The sequence below is a fragment of the Poromitra crassiceps genome (genome assembly GCF_964638095.1).
Source record: "Poromitra crassiceps genome assembly, chromosome: 16".
In the NCBI taxonomy this organism is placed as follows: Eukaryota; Metazoa; Chordata; class Actinopteri; order Beryciformes; family Melamphaidae; genus Poromitra; species Poromitra crassiceps.
In genome coordinates, this window is record NC_139645.1 from 18178812 (window position 1) to 18200015 (window position 21204).

At 44.2% G+C, this 21204-nt stretch overlaps 1 pseudogene across 1 annotated transcript in view; it reads right to left on the reverse strand.

The window, feature by feature from the left end:
• LOC310791482 (zinc transporter 7 pseudogene) overlaps positions 1-19288 on the reverse strand; it is a 35401-nt pseudogene extending 16113 nt beyond the window's left edge. The window contains exons 1-2 of the transcript in view: positions 19280-19288; positions 14482-14601 (exon numbers count right to left, since the gene is read on the reverse strand). The product of the transcript in view is annotated as a zinc transporter 7 pseudogene (transcript). The remainder of the gene's footprint in view (positions 1-14481; positions 14602-19279) is intronic.
• Between the last annotated feature and the right edge of the window lie 1916 nt (positions 19289-21204).

Consider the following 21204-nt stretch of genomic DNA (forward strand, 5'->3'; position numbering starts at 1 on the left):
CCACCTGTCTGTGAGCCACAACCATGATAATGTCTCGTTTATGATCCGATCATGTGTTTTGGTGACAAAAACAACCTATTTACTCCCAATAACTCACGTGTAGAAAAAACGTGTTCATTATTTATTTTTCATTTATATGCAACTCTGTGGGCCTCTGCGGCGTCCCTGTTTGACGTTATCAATATACATTTTACAAATCCGTGTGCACGGTCTACTAATCCGCAGGCATGGTTTGTGCACACTGATTACTAAATCGAGGGCATGGTTTAATAATCCATGGAGCCGTGTGTGCGGTTTAGCAATGCCCGTATGGATTTCCACATCAATGATTTGTTTCTTACCACGCTGTTATTGGAGGCCATGTGATGACGTGCATGCAGGGGGAATATGTGGTTGACTCATTGTTTGTGTGTGTTGGAGGAATCCATAATCACCATGTCAGCATAGAGCCGCAGTAGCCATGCAGGGGATCGTCTCGCTCACCGGGGGACAGCAGCGCCTCCGCGTCTGGGGCGGTGTACGGGGAGACGTCGTGGCTGGCGATGATGATGCGTGCCGGATGTATATTCCTTATCTTTGCATGGTTATTTGCGGATATATTCACATTTCTGTTGCGGCTAAATCGTGTGTGACTGCTTTTCGTTTCAGAGCTGTTGGACGCCCGCGCTCATAATTGATTGGATTTATATAGCAGCGCCTTTCAAGACACGCAAAGCGCTTCACATATCAGGGGAGGGAGGAGGAGGAGCATATATACTCAACTCATCCACCACAGATGTGTAGCATCCACCTGGCTGACTTCAAGCAGGTTGCAGTGAGCTGTGATTGGTCTACTTTTGTGGGGACAGACATACAAACAAACCCTGTTCTTGACAGCCAAAAAAGAGAACTACTTAAAATGACTTAAAATATTGCTTTGATTCACTGAATATATTATGTGTGATGGCCTGCAAAAACCCTTCATTTGACTTTCTTTTTTTTCTTCTTTTTTTTACATTTCCATAAAATAGAAACTCCCCCCCATTCACCTTATGTAGCCCCGCCCACTTGACCCAGTTGTGTTATTACTTCCTGTTCAAAACACCGTCTGTTTTACCTCGTCACTATTGTCACTGTCACAGGAAGTGTAAACACAATAGGAAGTAACTGGCTGACCCTGTGTTGGAACATAAGGTGAATAGCCTATATAACTTTTTGAATGACTGCAATAGCTCTCTCAGATCAAAAGTTACTGTAAGAGTATTTTAATCTGTTGTGTGTCTTAAAGTAAAGCATGAGAAAACTGACGTTGAACATTCCACAACGTTGTATTTTCTACAGTGGCATTCCAACAAAACCATAAATATAAATACTTTCCCCTGTGTTTTATGAAAACAATTATTCACCATGATGTACTATGGAGATGAAAGTAACCAAATCACTCAAAATCAAAATACCTGCTAAACTCATTTTCAACCTCATTTGGCTCGTTACCATAATGTTCAGCAGGGACATGTGAAGGGGTTTCTGCAGGCCACCACACATATGATTGGATAAAACTCATCAAAACCAAAAGCCCACATGGAACGATTTTTCATTTAGATTATAATTATTGTCATTATTATAATTAATTATCATTAATGATTACTTAATAATAATAACAATAATTATTATTATTGGGTGTGTTGCCTGTAGAGAAACTGGGCAATTGTGCGGAACCCCCCCCCCCCCCCCCCCACACACACCTTATATTAGTAGAGAGATTGTGAGTGGGGCTCTGGACTTGAAGAGCTGTTTTCCTCCATCAGACACGTTCTGAGACGTTCATTAACCTGCCTTAATCACCGCTGCTATGGAAACCACGACGCCGACAACGCGCGAGAAAGGTTTGTCTCCCAATTACTCTTCTATTTTTGAGACATTAGTCCTTTGTTCCCCCGTGTTTGTGAGTTAGCGAGGTGGCAAATGGGTAACGATTTCTAATTGTCTGACTCGCACAGAGACTGCGGACTGAGTAATTGGACGACTCCCCGAGTGATTTCGTGCCGGTCGGCTTCTCCCCCAACAGAGTCGTCCACTGTGGATCTCCACGTGACGGGACAGGAGCGGGAGAGCTCCACGTGACGGGACAGGAGCGGGAGACCTCCACGTGACGGGACAGGAGCGGGAGACACAGAGCAGTGGGGTGTGTTCAGTATAAGTAGAGTCATCCACTGTAGATCTCCAAGTGACGGGACAGGAGCGGGACCTCCACGTTACGGGACAGGAGCGGGAGACCTCCACGTGACGGGACAGGAGCGGGAGACACAGAGCAGTGGGGTGTGTTCAGTCAGTACAGTGAAAGTGACAGATTTATCCCTGTGCCCTCGTCCGGCCTGCGTCATCCACATCGTGGCAACAGCTCACTGATGCAGAGAGAAGCTATAATCAATATTCAGGACTGGACATGGCTGGAACACTCGGGAGCAGCAAGTAAGTAAAAGAGGAAGTATTAAAGTTTTTAGTCTAATGGACATTCATAGGAGAATTAGATTTGCGCCTCATTCACACCCATCCTGTTAAAAACCATCCGGATAATAATGATCACGTGATCTCACAGTCTGGTTCACTCTGCATATCAGTCTGGACTCCGAGCCGTCCACAGTGATCTCAGTGGGCGGGAGTACTTGCCTTGACAGACAACTCCTTCATCCAATCAGCGTTGCCAAATCCAATCCAAATCCACTCGGAAGAACGGCGAAAATGCCTTTTGCGCCGAGAAACCTCTGACCGAAAGAACAAGATGGCGGATACAAGCGGCCGAAATGTGTTTCCTCAGGAGCTGGCCCTTAGGGACAAAGTGAGAAGCTCAGTCATCCGTGAGGGACTCGAGTAGAGCCCCTTCAGGTAGAAAGGAGCCAGTTGAGGTGCGGTTCAGGCATCTGGTAAGGATGCCACCTGGTCACCTCCCTGGGGAGGTGTTCCAGGCACGTCCAGCTGGGAGTAGACCACAGCAGTATCGACTTATACTGTGTAGCCATACAGTGGTTTCTCAGTTTGTTTGATAAAAACAAAATAAAATGGTGAGATGAGTGCAGCACTCCATGGAGTAAATTCAGTCTAGTCTAATGTTCAAGTCTATTTTTATATTTGCCCTTTATCAATTCAAGTCTCAAGGGGTTTTACCATCTCATCATATACAGGCCAGATAGCCTGCCCTACTGCACTAGATCAGACAAACTAGGCTAGACTAGTCAATTCAAAATGATTCAAATGTGTCATGTTTTGAATAGGCAAAGTGTTTGTAATATTTATAATCAAATACTGGCTAAGGCTACATCTCCCCTTGTATATATTATTGTTACATTCTAGGAATAAATACACAGACATATGATTGCTGGATGCGGACATCAGCTGTCTGCTGAAGATGGTTTCATAGTCAAGTCTTTCCAGTCCAGAAGCAGCTGAGAATGATCCATCTCTCCATGGATAACACCTGAAAAATGGCTTCCAGGTGCATTTTGGTTTCACATCATAAGCTCAGAGCACCAAGCCACATGGCTCCATAAGTTCACCAACACATGGGGCTGTGACAAATTTCTCAAAATATGACAGTATTGTTAATAAGACATTCAAAGTGCATTGGCAGAGCAGAAGGAGACATTAATTGTTATCTCAGGTGATTCATGAAGGTGTGAGTGGTGTTTTGAGCCACTGGGCAGAGTCCACCTGTGCAACAGATGGAGAATTGCTCTTGAAACATTCGTCTGAAAGTCTCTCTTTGCAGTGTGACAGCCAACGGGCGGCGGCTAACTCCAATAACGCAATGACGCAGATCTTCTGAGGAGAGCAGAAGTGTGACTGTAACAGTGTCTGAACGCACCGCGGGCTGCTTTCTAAACAAGATTCAAGATTCAAGATTCAATCAATTTATTGCCATGTCAACATAGTTGTTAGGAATTTGTCTTGGTTCACTCTCAGACAAAAAGACAAAGACAGTGCAGCAGCACACCATACAGTACAAACAATAACCATTTAACGCAAGAACAAAATAACATTCAGGAACAGTATCCAGCAGCATCGTATTCAGCAGAGCATACAGTTTAAAGTGCTACAGGTCAAACATAATCAATGAATCAGTGCAAGTTCAGATGTCTAATGGCAATGAGGTATAGGTGCTATCTCTGAAGCAAGATGTTTTACTCTTGATGCTTCTGTATCTCCTGCCTGATGGGAGGAGATACAGCCACTACAAACACTTAGCAAAGCTATTTCCACCCTGGCCTGTGATCCTGACGTGTGTGTCTGCATGCTTAAGGCATTTGAGTAGTGTAGAGTGAGATCCCCCTCCCCTCCCTCAAGCCTGTTTGAGATGCATAGCTTTGGAATTGGACTCTAAAGTGAATGACGGCTACTTTTTCAAAGCAGACCCAGAATCCAGCGTGTGCCTGGGTCTCATCCTCTGGAGACCCACTTCAAAAGTTCTCCGCTTTTTCAAAGTGTGACATCTAAAATCAGCTGTGACAACAACGGCGGAAATCCAGCCCGAGTCCGTCGGCTTCGTGGTTAAGAGTCATCAATGTCGGGGTGTGTCCACACCTGAGGAGCCAGAGTCAGTCGGCTTCGTGGTTAAGAGTCGTCAATGTCGGGGTGTCCCGCCTGAGGAGCATCCCAATCAGAGAGGCTCAGCAACACGGACGCTGTAGGAACCTATACCCACCACTGGCTTTCGGGTGGTGTGTAACCTTCATGATGCTCTATCTCTGTAGTGCAGTGGTCTCCAACCGGGGGTCCGTGACCCCTAGAGGGTCCACAGAGGTACTGCAGGGGGTCCCCCAATCTTTGTCAAAAGTAGTTTGTGAACAAATTAAAAAATGTATTTTAGACAGAAAATAATAATATTGAGTAAACTCCAAGCATTAATATGCAGCAATAAACTACTTTTGACAAAAATTATTTACAAAGCGAATATGATGAAGCAACACATTGTTCGCTCCTTCTTGCTTTCTTAAAGGAGAATTCAGTTTTTTACAACTTGGACCTTATTTCCAGCTGGATTTATGTTTTACAACTTAGTCACCCTGAACAGAATCGTCTGAAAATGGAGCATTATAGAGCTAGAATGGCTTGCGCAACGGCCTAGAACAGAGGCCATATGGGCCTTGCATAAACAAGCTAAAGTTACACATTCAAAACTTCAATTGAGTAAAATTATAGCGGTATTAGCAGTAAGAATTTACAGTAAAATGTAATGGAGGTAAAGAAGAAAGTCTCACTAAATGGTGCCAGTACCTCAAAATTGTACTTGACTTGACACACACAGTACCTGAGTAAGTGTACTTTGTTACTTTCCAAATCCGGTTGAGTGAAGAATTTTGTGTCCGATCCTGACAAAGTATTTGGGAAAGTCAGAGCTGTTACTGCCATCCAAACACTGAAACTAATCCAGTAAACTCAGTGACGTCAAGTCATTAGGGCACTTTGGAAGTGGCGGTCTCTTTTCAGTTGACCTTTGAACTTTAGTCGGGGCCAGAGGAAAAGGAAGGGCTTATTTATGAAGAGACATTGTTGGGGTCCTTGACTCTGTGGGGAAGGAAGCTGATGCTGGAGTGGAGCTAAAAGTGTCCGGCGGCCGGCGATGGATTATTCTCCTCAAGTGCTGACTGAGAGGAACAGAAGAAAGCAGTAATGGATTCATTACACTTGTGCTCTGACTACTATGACATCCTCATCTTACTGGCAGATATCATTTATAGAGAGAGAGACAGAAAGAAGTTTAATAATGGAGTTCATTTCTGTACTGTCCACATGGCAGCTTCTCCTGCTGCATAAGGTCAGGTGACCAGATTTCTGAAGTGAAAATCGTGGACATTTCCAGTTCGGCACTCACTATCTTAGTTCAAATGGGCTAAGTGGGCTCTGTCTGTGGTGGTGTCAGTCACCATTTGTGACAGAAGTGAGTCTCCACCCTAGAAAACTATAGATTTATAGTATTGTTAAAATGTTGTTATGGGAAGAAAGATGGAAAGAAAGAAAAGGCGGGGGTGTCAATTCTGGTTTCATGTATTTTGACCATGGTATTAATAAACTATGGTGCAGGGTGTCTGATATCCCTCCAAAATATTAACACCAAGACCTTGAGGAACACCATAGAAAAGAATCATGCTGTGATTTAGTATCAAGAACTTTGACATTTTGAGATTTCTGTAAGATTTGCATTATTTGGCGATTTACTGCAAACATAAAAAATAAAAGGAAATGTCGCCTTGTTTTGGCGAATCAGTGCTCCTAGCTGACAAGTTACGTGAATCACAATCCACACTCCACACACAATACACACCACTTGGTGGCGGCAATGAACCATAACGTTGTTGCCAACTTTTACTTATACTTTTTACTTTCAATAAGTGAATTAAATATCAAATACTTAAGTACATTTAATATCAGAAAATTACATTTGATACATAAGTACAGTAATGATCAGATATTTAAGATTTACTGAAGTAATATTGTAACTTTAACTTTAACCAAAGTATTTTTTTCTGGTAATATATCTGGCCTACTTACTCAAGTGTGGCTTTCAGGAACTTTACCCACCATTGTCACTTTCCAGTGTGCCTGGTCTAACTTCTACTGCGGTTAGCGCTTTCTCACATTACCCACAATGCCTTTCGACAGCCCCCAGAGAATGCAGGTGGGTACTTGTTGCATTCAGCTGTGGGTTCTATACAGCCTACAGGGAAAGTGGAGCTAGAGTTTCTCCAGTCAAGGACAGCGAGTGATTCTGCTTCTCTGCTGCACTGCATTCTGCTCTCCAGGGCTTAAACGAGAAAAACATTCTGAGCCTGGAATGTTCATGACTAATTTTTTTTTTTTTACCATTTATTTCTATATCGTCCAATAAGAAGAAAAAAAACATTTCTGTGCTGATTGAGTGAATATTGAAGACATCAATCTACACAGTGCAATAAGGATAACTGTGGACATCAGGACATCGATGGGCATGGTTTTCGTTCATTTACTCCTAAACCATGGATTAGTAAACCATGCGATTTGTAATATCTATACATTGATTACATCAAAGAGGGACTTTTAGGTCCATTGTGAGCCAGAGCCGTTACACACAGCGTGGTATACTAGACACCTAGACCATAATGGTATTCACAACATGGTTCACATATTATTTGAACCATATCCATTGATTAATCACATCATCGTATGTATACGTACATAATTATTTTCACATACTGTAAAGATCCTGCCATGCCAACTGCACTAGAAAAAAATTAATATACATTCATAAAGCAAGCACGTTACGATAGTCATTAATTAGCTTCTGTTTCGCTCACTGGCCTCCATCAGGAATTCACATTTCATTTCCTCTCCACCTCTCCTTGCCCGCGGGGTGGAGAGGTGCTTGCCTCCTCCTCTCCTCCTCTGTTCATTAGTAAGGTCTTCCCCCTGACTCCTCCTGTCCTGTCATGTTGTTGACTCTGCTCTCTCCCATCCTCAACGCACTTCACCGTACACATTATTCATAATGATAATGTGTCAACAACAATAATGCACATTTTCATTCCTCCACTCCACTCGTCTTCTTCAGCCCCCCGTTAGGTTTCCGTGCCCCTCTCCAAACACTCCTGCAGCCCCTCTGAGGCTGACTGTGATCTCTCTGATGGTCTCCTCTTTACTGGACCAACATCTTCTGGAAAAGATGATCCAACAAACCTTGCTTCTGCTTCTGCTGAGCATATATATCTGCAGAAGAGTGGGTCAATGCCACTATTAATAGTGCAGAGGTTTCTACATATCAGCATCATGAGAAATATACCAGTGTGGGAATTACTTTGCTCAGTTCAAACAGAAAACCAATTTTCCTACTGCACCAGATTTTTGATAAATATATGACGACAGAACGCCCCAGCCCTGTCCTCAGTCAGGAGGTTGATGCAAGAGGTAGGTTATCTGAGGTGAGATTTATTGTTCCTTTGTGGAAATGTATGCAGATTTAATTGAAAGAAAAATGAATGCATTGTGTTTGAAAATACAGCCATTACCATGTTGGCGGGTTCCTTTCATCCGTGGCTTTATTGTTCTCTAAATTAATTTACATTGTGATGACGGTGAATTTATGCCCCTTGAAATACAAATGTTGGCTGAAGCAGAGAAAATTGAACTAAAATGTCAGCAGTGCAGAAGTGAATGAATAAGCGAGTGCCATCTTCGATAACCATTACAGCACAAATAACTGACGTGAAAATCTCGAAATAAAATATACAATATTTACCCTATGTAAAGTAGGAGATTACTGAGCTAGATAAACTGATTTAGTGAAGTTTTAAAAGAATCCCCACAAAGTATTTGAATATGTTAAATTGCAAATGTATTTATTTATGTATTTATGTATTTATTTATGTCTGGGGAAGGACCCCCATCATGCCCCTCTCTCATTACGGGGTCATCCCTATATGTTCCCAGAGTCCTATGTTCCCCGGGTCCTATGTTCCCCGTTTTTGTGGGACCGGGGAACATAGAAGCCGCAATGCCGACCTTAGGTTTAGGCGTGGGGGTGGGAGAGGTTAGGTTTGGCGTGGGGGCTGGGAGAGGTTAGTGAAAAACGGGGAACATAGGACCCGGGGAACATAGGTACGCTCCCCTCATTACCACACTGAGGTGCCCTTGAGCAAGGCCCTTAACCCCAACTGCTCCAGTGGAGCTGCTCAGTGGCCAGCAGATCAGACTGTGGTTGTACTGGTCAGCTTCCAGGTATGAATGTGTGTGTGAATGCGAACAGGGCGCTCCTGAAAAAGAGAGCATTGCTCTCAGTGAGACTCCCCCTGTATAAATAAAGGTAAAAAAAAAAAAAAAAAAAAAATGTAGCCTGGTAAAAACCATTCTGGTAACCCCCCCCCCCCCCCCCCCACAGTGATGTCAGTGGGTGGGAACTACTTGTCTTGACAGACAAACTCCTTCAGCCAATCAGTGTCGCAGAATCCAATCAAAATCCAGTAGAAAGAACGGCGGGGAAAAAAATTCCGCAAAGAGACTCCGCTGGTGCATACTCTTCTTAGTCTATTTCTGTAATAACTGCACTTATGGCTGTGTTTACTGTACTAACATTAACATTACCCCTCGTCGAAGTCCAGACTGATCCTTGGAGCGAAACAGGATGTGAGATCATGTGATGTTTTCTTTTCTTTGAGCTCACCTGCTGAGCGGCGGGCGGGGGGCTGCTGTTTTATGAATCAAAGCCTGAAAGATGTCTCATTATTTTTCATGAATATGGAAACAGAGAAAATTAAACGTTCTGTCACCCTTTGGACCTCGCCGTCCTGCCCAAAGGAGGGAAACAATCAGGCCAGGAACGCTTTACTGAGGGCAGTTAGTCTACTTCATTAAGGAATCAGCCGCCCGCTCAGTGAGGAGAAAACACTATTTTCTCAGCTCAGTGAGGAGGAAGACTTATCTGAGAGGCAGAATAAAAGGGACTTAATGAGAATGAGCACCCCCCCCATCAGCTGGGCAGGACCTCTCTGAAGTGAAGTGGCTCTCCTTCTGTCCTCCTTCCAGCCAGTTTTAATTTCCACTGCATTTTTTATTTATTTATTTATTTATTTATTTATTTATTTATTTATTTATTTATTTATTTATTTATTTATTATTTTCATCGAAATTGCCTAAATTTAGTTACTCCTAAAAGCAGCATTCAGAGAAAATGGTCCTGCATGGAAGGTGGTGAACAAGCTTGGTTTGGTGTTGTGGTAATCATTTTAATATCATGGGCGTCCGGGTAGTGTAGAGGTAGATTCCCTGCCAACCAACACGTGGGGCGCAGGTTCGCGCCCCCATTGCGGTCGGGCGTCCCTACAGGGATGATTGGCTGTGTCTGCGGGTGGGAAGCCGGATTAGGGGTACGTGTCCACCACCTCTGGTCGGTGGGGGCGCCTGTTCGGAGCGGGAGGGAACTGGTGGGAATAGCGTGATCCTCCCACGTGCTACGTCCTGATGGTGAAGCTCCCCGCTGTCAGGTGAAAAGAAGCGGCTGGCATGTATCGGGGGAAGCATGGTGCTAGTCTATGGCTCGCCACAGATCGCCGCAGGGGAGGAGCAGCGACCGGGGCAGAAAAAGGGGGGAATTGGCCTAAAGTGCAATTGGGGAGAAAAATGGGAGGCAAATCAGGAAAAAAAAATAGGTAGTTTTAATATCATTTAAAAATGAGTCATGTGAACTTGATCTTTTGAAAGGACACACGGGAAACACTAACACAGCACAGAGGACAGCGCGGCCTGCGGCTGCTGGACTATTAGCTAGCGAGCCATTTCCCAAGTGAGCGACTGCCAAAAGCCATTCATCCCTCTGAATCTGTCATCATGGCACTTAGCGACTCTCACCGCGAGAGACCAGCTGAGGCTAACTAACGTTAGCGGTCTGCTCCTGGCCGCCGGCCCACTGGATTCTGACCAATTAGCAGCGGCGTGCTGGCCGGTGTGATTCAGTGAGACGTGAGAAACCACAAGAGAGTCTGATTATGTGCCGATGTGTGTGAGGCTGTTCAGAAAGCAGAGGGCCATTACCTGCCAGCTGATCGCCTGCAACATGGTTTGATCCATCACTAGAGGAGTTCATCAGGTGTGGTGTGAAGACTCCCATCTCCTCCTGAACACCTCAAAGACTAAAGATCTATAGACTTCAGGAAAGAGCCCACATCCTGTCTGACAGCCATTAGAGGCACAGCCTATACAGTCAGTCACGGAGTAATACCTTGGGGTTGTCTTAGATAATAAGCTGCAGTGGGACAAGAGGTTTATTTGATGTCTACAGTGCTTTTGTTGAGAGTGTCTTAACTTTTGGTTTTGTTACGTAACGCAACAGAAGCACACAGGGAAAAAACTGCTGGGCTTTAAACTCAGCAGCCTAGAAGACATTTACAGTCAGATCCAGGTCTCTCAATAAAGCAGATAATATTATCTCTGACCCCATAAGCACCTTCTGTGCACAGCGTTCGATCTATTACCTTCTACCTTAAAAAAAAAAGGTCTAAACAATCATTCATACCACATGCGATTAAATCCCTGAATGGAAATGTCAAACCCTAATATTTTATTTACTTAGTTTAACTCTGTCTAGCGGGTCTAGCCAGTCTTATTATTATTTTATATACTGTTATAATCAGCAGCTACTATAATGCACTGATTTATATACGCAGATCTGTGATCTGCTGATGTCATGTCTGTTTTCCATGTGCTGTGCCTGTTTTCATGTCATGCCAAGATTTTTTTTATTATTTTTTACAACACAATGCCAGAATGTTTGACTATTTTGGTCATGGGTTTCATACACTTTCTGCAATAAAACATCGAATATCAAAAGTTGTATCAGATGGGGGGACCCAGCTGGGACAAAATCTTATCACATGGAGAGTCCGTGGTCTAATTTGTGTCAGTTTAGGGGTCCTTGACGTGAACAAGTTTGAGAACCACTGCTTGAAATCATTACATACTAGGCTCCATTTGTACCATAATCAAAATAGGGCGAGATTTAAAATAAAAATTCCCATTGCCTTTACATTTTTCTAGCAGTAAGAGTATTTCCGCAGCATGTATGCATGTGTGTGGGCAGGCCAGGCACACACCTCTGCCAGAGTGTTTCCACCTGAAAGGCTCTCTAAATATCTGTGGAGTAAAAATGCCTTCATGCTGGAGGTTTCGACCCATCGACCTCCTCGCCTCCCCTCTCTCTGCTCTCCGCTCGCTCGGTCTTGCCTCCCCTCTCTCTGCTCTCCGCTCGCTCGGTCTGACGCCCCGCGGTCTGCTTCAACGGAAATCGATAAAGGCAGTGCCGCAAACGCTGTCACACACGGTAGGATCCACACAGAGCAAGACAGAGGTGACAGCTGCCTTCAAAGCCTCATATCAGCTGGCGTTTCAGTGTTTACTCAAGTTTCATTTATATAACACAATGTGTGTGCAATGCAAAGTACATGATTAAAAGAGAGAGATAAAAACAGATGGATAAAAGTACATACATAAAAGAAAAAGAAAACAAGAAAAGAGTTTCTGAACACTGAATTAAGGCCAACATTATAAAATCAGTAAGTAAAATCAATGAGAGTGTTACAATCTAAGTTCTGTCTTCTTCTGCCTGCAGCTCTGTTGAGGTGAACCAGGCCAACATGTCATTGTCTTCCACTACTGCAGTACACACACATCCTCTTTGGAAGTGCGGTGGAATTTGTCCTCCACATTTGACCCGTCCTGGCTCGTCCTCCTCCATGGTTCAGACCAGAAGCGGTGGGCAGCTGCAGTGCTGCTGGTCAGATGATGATCTTCTGCATGTTTTTAGTGGGGCTCCTCCATATTATATCGAGGAAACCCCAGGAGAGCACGTGGAGAACATGCAAACTCCACACAGAAAGGCCCTTTGGATGAGATAGCCCACCTGGGCAACAGCGTCCCACGCGGAATCGAACGCAGGACCTTCTTGCTGTGAGGCGAGAGTGCGAGGCAATAACGCTACCACTGTGCGTGCCACCGTGCCCCACAACCACTTATTTTGACTCTTGAGTTGTGAGATAGAAGGAAGCTTCTGAGAAATTCTAAAGTTCCCAATTTGAATTCCTCATCATAAGAAATGTATGATTTGACACCAAGATCATCGATATCAGACTAGTCTACACAACCTTATTGCAGTTACAATTTCCATTCCCCCCTTAAATAAATAAATAAATAAATAAATAAATAAATAAATAAATAAATACATACATACATACATACATACATACATACATACATACATACATACATACATACATAAATAAATAAATAATCATTTTGCCCTCATATCCAATTGGCTATAAGTGTACAAAATTACTGTATATGCTGTTATCGCAAAACGCACTATTGTTATGCTTAACAACAAAGGCTAAGACATTTGGAAGTCTTTTGCAGGTGTCTGCGGCGTAGTATAAGCGAATGCTCCCTCACCACGTTTTGTTTAGCAGGCAGAGGCCATTCAGAAGAAGGTGAAAGGTTTCCAGAGAAACATCTGTCTCCATGGTGATCTGAGGGCTCTGGCAGCTATAAAGCCAGACCGCGGTCCGCCTCCCTGCACCCTCCCTCCGTTGAGGCCAGTCGTGATCTTTACAGTGTGGGACAAAGACGGCGCAAAACATCCCCAAAGCCGTTTACGACAGCTCCAGGTCCTGAGCGTGACTCAGCCGTATAAACACACAAAGTGTGGTGTTTTTACAAGCCGGACCCAGACAGTAGTAAAAGTCACGAGAGAGGTGGGGTTTAAACGGAGGTGGACTTAGATGAGAACTAAGCGCTCTGTGCTCGCTTAAGTGTCCTATAGCCCCGTTATGACTCTTTCCGTGTAAACTGTGCTACCCTACAAGAGTCCCGTATGCATACATAGACTTGCCTGCGACTCTCTCTCCCAAGCCGTCTAACTCAGTGATACGTATTGTGTCAAAGAAACAATACAATACAATAACAAAAAGTGTCACAGAAACATTTCAAAGCCACATACTTGAGAAGAAGGGTTCATAGCTTCTCGACGTCGGGGTTAGAAAGCTCGACGCTGCTCATAAATGCCTCTTTTCATCCGAATCTGTGCTGGTGATTTTTCCGGGTTAGAGCTCCCAGCTGTCACGGCGCTCAACAGCGCCACTCAGGTCGAAAGCTCGGTAAAAAATAATATCACCACCAGCACAGACTTCGGATGAAAAGAGGCATTTATGAGCAGCGTCGAGCTTTCAAACCGCTCCGTCGAGAAGCTCTGAACCCTTCTGCTCAAGTATGTGGCTTTGAAATGTTTCTGTGACATTTGTAAATACGTCCGTATCACTGATTTAGATGGCTTGGGAGCAGGGGCGGACTGGGATCATAATTCAGGCCGGGCATTAGATACCAAGCAGGCCAGGCCGATAGGGGCCGACGCGCGTGCCGGCGTCCGAAGGGTGGCGGCGAAAAATTTGGGCTGTTTGAAGCTCAATTTGGGCCGTTTGAAGCCCAATTTGGGCCGTTTGAAGCCCAATTTGGGCCGTTTGAAGCCAGATTTGGGCTGTTTGAAGCCCAATTTGGCTCGTTTAAAGGCAGATTTGGGCCGTATGAAACCCGATTTGGGCCGTTTGAAGCCCAATTTGGGCCGTTTGAAGCCCAATTTGGGCCAAGTCCAATTTTACAATGAGATGCACCCACTTTAAACCTGAATAAAGTAATAAAACCACTAGTAAACCAGTAGGCGGCGCCTGGCCTGCTGTTCAGTGAGTGGCCTTGCCTGGCCTGCAAATTTTTTTTTTTTTTTTTTTTTTTTGCAGGCCAGGCCAGGCCAGGCCACCGGGCATTTGCCCGACGTGCCCGATTATGCAGTCCGCCCCTGCTTGGGAGCCAAAGTCGCAGGCAAGTATGCATACGGGACTCTTGTAGGGTAGCATAGTCTACACGGAAAGAGTCATAACGGGGCTAAAGTGTTCCAGGCCCCTGCTGCTGCGGGGGCACTGCTCAGTGAACCGACCGCACCCTCGTTCGCTCGGCACAGGGCAGGAGGAGGGCAGGGTCGACCGGTGCAGCCTTCTGCACGAGCGCTCCGCTACACAAGACATTCAGAGCCCCTTCCAGGTGGAAGAGACTGTAGAGGGTCTGGAGGGTGTGCAGGCACGTGTGTGAGGATGAGTGTGGACACGCTTGAAGAGAATCGCCTTCCCCCGCCAAAAAAATAAAATATGAGAAAAACAAGAACATTTTAAATTCAGTCCCTTTCTCATCCAAAATCCTAGCGTTAATAATTCAGTTGCCGACTGGACTCTGGGAGGGAGAGAGGTAGCAGATGAGCTGGACAGATCGAGCTTCACTGTCTGAGTGACAAGAGGATCACAAATTATAACATGCAGTGGTTCTCAATGTGGGGTCCGGGGGGTCACCAGGGGTCCTTGAAGGTGTTTGAGGCCCCCCCAGCAAATTGATTGATTCTTGCCACAATTAGAGAAAGTATATGATTACAGTTTCTCTGTTATCTCTCTACCTACAATACAGACATTCTAGGAATTCTGGACAAAATCACATCTACCAGTAAAAAATATTCTCAGATTTGGGTCCGAGAGACAAACATTTTATGAATAGGGCGGTTGGGACTCTAAACTGGACTAAATTAGGGGTTCTTGATTTGAAAAAGTTTGAGAGTCACTGATAAAAGGACATGCGATTTGAGTTGATTCTCGATTCCATTGTGTAAATTCTGAGAGGGTCACAGGTCCGAGCCACCGTTTGATCGGGCGTCCATACATGCACAATTGGCCGTGTCTGCGGGTGGGAAGCCGGATTAAGGGTATGTATCGTGGTCGCTGCACTAGCGTCTCCTCTGGTCGGTTGGGGCGGCTGTTGGGGCTGTTATATGCAGAACTGTTGTTATATGCATTGTAAGGTTTGGATGCATTGAAAGGCACCTCCAAATAAAATGTATTATTATTATTATTAATAAACATCCATGAGTGAGTGAATGAGTGAGTGAGTGAGTGAGTGAGTGAGTGAGTGAGTGAGTGAGTGAGTGAGTGAGTGAGTGACTGACTGACTGACTGACTGACTGCCTGAGTGTCCTGACTTTGCCATCCTCTGACTGACCCCGGCCGGGCCTGCTGGCCCAGCGCTGTGGGAAAAAAAAAAAAAAAAAAAAGCTTGCAATTGTGGACCCAACTCATCATCAACAAAATCCTCACAATATATACTTTTCATTTTGATCATACTGTATAGTTTGGCCCATGATTTGGTTTTCCTGGATAAAACACACCCACGACATCCGCACATGCTTTGCTTCGGCACCATAGGTTCAAGAGAGACAACAGAAACAATAAAGAGGGTGCTGAACGTACCCGAGTCTGTGTGCAGTGGCATGCCTACAGTTTCTCCTCTGCCATATTTATTTCATTTTCAAAGCCCTGATGACCTCCAAGAGAGCCAGGAGAACAAAGGAGAGACCTTGGAGAGAAGAAAGAAGAAAATATGAGGCATGAGTGAGATGCGTGGCAGGCAGCAGATAGCTCCCTGCACAGTAACACGTTCTGCCCTGATGTTACTGTGCAGGCAGCAGATAGCTCCCTGCACAGTAACACGTTCTGCCCTGATGTTTGCAGGCAGCAGATAGCTCCATGCACAGTAACACGTTCTGCCCTGATGTTTGCACCCTGACAACGCTGATGTGACGTGCAGATGATCAGACACTGAGTCATTCTGAGGCGTCTGTGTTCGTGAAGGACAACTTCACGATCAACTTCCACGAAAAGATTGACAGGATTCCGGGGAGGGAGGAACCATAAACTATTCAAACACCCTCCAGTGAGAATGGAAATGATTTTTCTAATGGAGTGAAGCGTTTTTTGTTAGTTTGTTTGTTTGTTTGGTCTGATCAGACTCGGTTGAGTTATGCAGAGGAATTGAGAAAATGGGATGCATTTTGAAAAACAAAACAAAACGACACATTCTCACTCCCGACTTGTCAATTAATGACGTTTGGTCAGCACCTCCCTTGGCATCACTCTTGTCATTTTTCGACATCACGGGACCGTAGCCAATACGCGTTTGGGTTATGGACAACTGTGTTTGGTGACTGTTAATTAAGACAATTAAGAAAAAGCAAGAGTATCATAACGAGCTGATCTGTGAACAGTGAAGGCTCTTTCCAGGGAAACTTTCTTTGGAGTTTTAGGCTTTGTGAAGACAGACAGACAGGAGGCTGGAACAGACACTGATCCAGGGTCAGTGATGTGAAGACAGACAGACAGGAGGCTGGAACAGACACTGATCCAGGGTCAGTGAGCCTCAACCCAATGGTGAAGAAGTCACAAGGTTGGGTGAGCAGCAGACTGCATGACTGTGTGTGTGTGTGTCTCTTTCTCTTTCTCTCTCTCTCTCTCTCTCACACACACACACACACACACACACACACACACACACACACACACACACACACACACACACACACACACACACACACACACACACCTCAAAGAGATTTAATGTGAGTTGGCAGACCACTGAAGCCTGGCAAAAAGCTCTCACCTGCACAAAGGCAGAAAAAAATACATTTACAGTTACACACTTACACACACATGCACGCACGCACACGCACGCATGCGCACACACACACACACACACACACACACACACACACACACACACGCACACACGCACGCACACACACACACACACACACACACACAGTGCGGTTTTAGACCCTTTTTAGCGATGCTTGACCAATACAATAAATTGGACAGTTTCTGGTGCGCAGTTTATAGCAAACTTGGGGAAAACTTAGAATGTATTTTATTCTGTACGCTAAAGCGATTTAAAATGTACCAACGTACATTACTTCAAACTAAATTTACTTTTAATTTTAGTAAAATTACAGATTTAAAAAATGACTCAAAAAACTACCCAATTACAGTAATTTGAGTACTTGTAATTAGTTACTTCCACCTCTGCTTCATATTCACGTATCTAGAAACGTGAAAGGCAGAGTATTTTGGTTCTGTAACGCCCAGGCCACGGTGTGGCCCGCTATGTTGTGTGTGTGGTTTCTGAGGAGATGGACTCAGTGGACGATTGGTCTTGCAATGGAGAAAGGAGTTATGTTATGTTTATTCCTTGTGTATTAGTCTCTGTCTTCTCCCCACCTGTTGCCCATGTTCCCTTGTTATAGTTTGCCTTAATTCCTCCCACCTGTTGCCTATGTGTCTCGTTAGTCTGCCCCATTACCTGAGTTCTCCCCACCAATCAGTTTTCCCGTTTTGCCCTCTGTGTTCCTGCCTTCCCCAGCTGTCCCTCATGTTTCATTAGTTACCTGTCTATATATTGTCTCAGTCTGTGTGTAGTCCTTGTCGAGTCTTTGTTTCCCCTGTCCTGGTATATGAATATTGTCCTCTGTGAAATTGACTTTGGTTTCTGAGTTTAGCCTAGCCTCTGGCTAGTGTTATTTTGTTATTTGAGTTTTTCAGTCAAACATTTTTGCTCCTCTGAACCTTGCCTGCTGCCTGTTTCTCTGCATTTGGGTCCACACACTTTTGACATACCATGACAGGTTCAGAAATGTTAATATTTCCGCGGATTCTAGAAATGCACAATGCTGACATTTTATTCTGGCAACTCGTCGCTTGTATTAAAACAGCCTAAAACCCTCCAGAGCAGCAGCAGCTATACCACCCCCTCACTCTGCTCTCTCACACCACACATTCTGACAAGAAACACTACCAGTAGCGTGATCCTCCCACGCGCTACGTCCTTCCGGTGAAACCCCTCACACGTGTATCGGAGGAAGAATGTGCTAGTCTACTGCTCTCCCCAGATCGGCAGAGGGGGCGAAGCAACAACCGGGACACCCTAACTGTTTTGTCAGCAGCATTATGGAAAAACTGTTCCGACCCGATTTTGAAACTTTTTGGCATGGGCATGGGAAGAAGCCATTACATTTTTGGAGCGTATCCGACTCACGGACAAGCAATAATAGCAATAATAACCATTGGCCTTGGCGGAGGTCTGTGCTCTTCAACAAGTTTTTATACGTGCTTACAAGTTTTTATTCAATCTCATTTCTCAGCACGGTTTTTACAAACAAACTCCAGCCGCTCGAGGTGCCAAGACCTTGCTCCTGGCTGACGAGACGCCAGAGCGCAGCCGCAAGCTGCGTTCACAGCAGGCGTGTTTGGAATAGAAACAAAGCGAAGCAGAAAAGCTGCAAAATAATAATCATCTTCCCCTGCCACCAGGCCAGCTGGGCTTCTACATATTAAAATGAAGTGTGGAGATAGGACTGGCTATATGCGAGACTATACTGCGTTGCCAGAACGCGATAGTTTTTTGTCCTATAGGGGCAAATGAATAAAAAGTCTTCAGTATTCAGTTTACTCCTCCTGTAAGGTTTATTATTGTTCCAATAAAGTGGATTTATTTCTAAATGGAGCTGGGTAAACAGGTTGTACGTCAGTGTTTCGGAAGGCGAGGTAGCAAAAGTAATATTATAGTGTAATTAGTAACATACTTTTGATACAAAGTAATAAGTAAACTTTTAAGCTTTTAACCATTAATGAGCCACAACACAACCAGACAGGGCCAACCAATTTCCAGTACTGTATATATATATATATATCTTATACCAGGTGTGGGTGAATACTCGTTTCTGATTGGCTGGCAGGTGTGCGTTAAAACCGTTTAACGCACACGTAGTTCGGCTCAGGTTTAATCACATGTCAACCTGCACAGCTCTTTAATCAAACAGCACAATTGTTCAACTCGCTACCTCAGCTTGTACGAACTGAGCGAACTAGATTACCTTGGCCATACCGGCTCGTATCCAAGGTTCGTCTTATTTACTGGAACAGCAAAACTACGTTTCCATTGCATGAGAAGCTGATGGGATGGTAATGATTGTTCCAGGTATTAGTCGGTTTGCAAAGGGATGCTAGTGTAAACAGACTTATGGCTTGTGAAAAACTTTAGATTTTGATTGCCAAACTTGCACACAAAAAAGTTGCAAATGCTTTATTTTATATTGTTGGCAAATGACAATGGTATAATCAACTCCTAGGTGTGCGTTAAACAATTTTAATGCACTTCACCTCCACGTCGTGCATTAAAATCGTAACGCACACCTTGATTATCCCTTACATATATTATGATAGGAATCTCTACTATGGGCGACTTTCGTGAACCTAGATGTGATTTAAAACATGTTTTTTTAAAGTCCCTGCAATATTTGGAAGAACTTGCAATTTTGCTGCAAAATGTTCTGCATAAAATGGCCAAATCAACTGAGTGCTTGTAGATTAAAAACACACTTCTCAAGTGCTTCAAACTCGCTCTTTTGTACTACAAACAACCAGTGACTTGGCAGCAGAGCTTTAGGAATTAAGCTGAGTGCACTTGATTTCATTTAACATGCATATAGTTCCCATTTATCACAAGCCTTTGCTTTTTCACACTGTTAGCCAGAAAAACACAAGTCTGCCTCCTGGAATGAAATGTGTTTTATAAGGTTTTAGGCTGCTTCTATTCGCTGTTTACTGATGTTGTTGTGAAGGTGAATTGATACCAGGATTGTCATCCTGGCTCAGTATTTTCCTCTGCCAGGATTTTGGCAAGGATGAGTACGTCAGAACTTCCAGTAGTCTCTGTGATAATTAATTAATTGATTGGATTTATAAACTCAACTGATCCACCACCGATGTGTAGCACCCACCTGGGTGATTTCACGGCAGCCAGTTTGTGGCAGAACGCTCACCACACATTGACACTGAATGTGTCAATTAAAGGAACACTCTGCCGATTTTCAACCAGCTTTGTGTCATTACAAAATCAGTATATCCAAAACCTGTTAACAGTTTTGCAGAAAATAATTTAGTTTGACAGTTATTGAGAGTTGAATGAATGAATTTATTCTGCAAAATACAAAAAATACAATACACCAACAGGCATACAGTATAAAATAACATCATCTAGGTAGGATATCACAATAACGCCGTTACTTATTTCCATTGTGGTCCTGAATTGATTAGATTTAAATTGTAGACCAGTCATTATCAGCGTAGTGTTCCTTTAAGTAACGGGATGATTACGTGGCCATAATGGAAGGAAGGCCTGTGTGGGAATTTATCCAGGGTACCGGGGTTACACCCCCCTGGGTGTATAAAACAACCTGGATAAGGAATAGAAAATTGTCACCCATTCATTTGAACGTAAGTTGCTCACCAGCGCATGAAGCAAATTGAAGATGATATTCTTCCTGGGTTTACTTCTCTGATGTGCGGCCTATACGATCATGTCTGCTTACATATTCCCACCACTCCTCCTCCCCCACATGAACAGAGTTATAGTGACATACTGTAGAGACAGAGGGAGCTCCAGAAAACTTCTGAAGGTGGCTTCTGAATCTAAAACTTCATAATCAAAAGAGTCGTTTTTGACTTTGAGTGATACGCAGAAAACTTTTCCCGGAGTTTTACAGCTGTTTTTTCCCCATGTATGTGGACGGGAAAAACTTTTTCTGGGCTGCACCTGATTTGCAATACCGAGCTTGGCCACCATGTTCAATTTGCTTCACGGCTGAGACCTGGCTCTAGGGGGCTGGCTGGTTACACCCCATACTCTTGTGAAGAGTGCCGATGGGATCTTTATTGACCACAGAGAGTCAGGAGGACCTCGGTTTAACGTCTCATCTGAAGTCCTCACTGAGAGGACAGAGTCCCTGTCTCTGCCCTG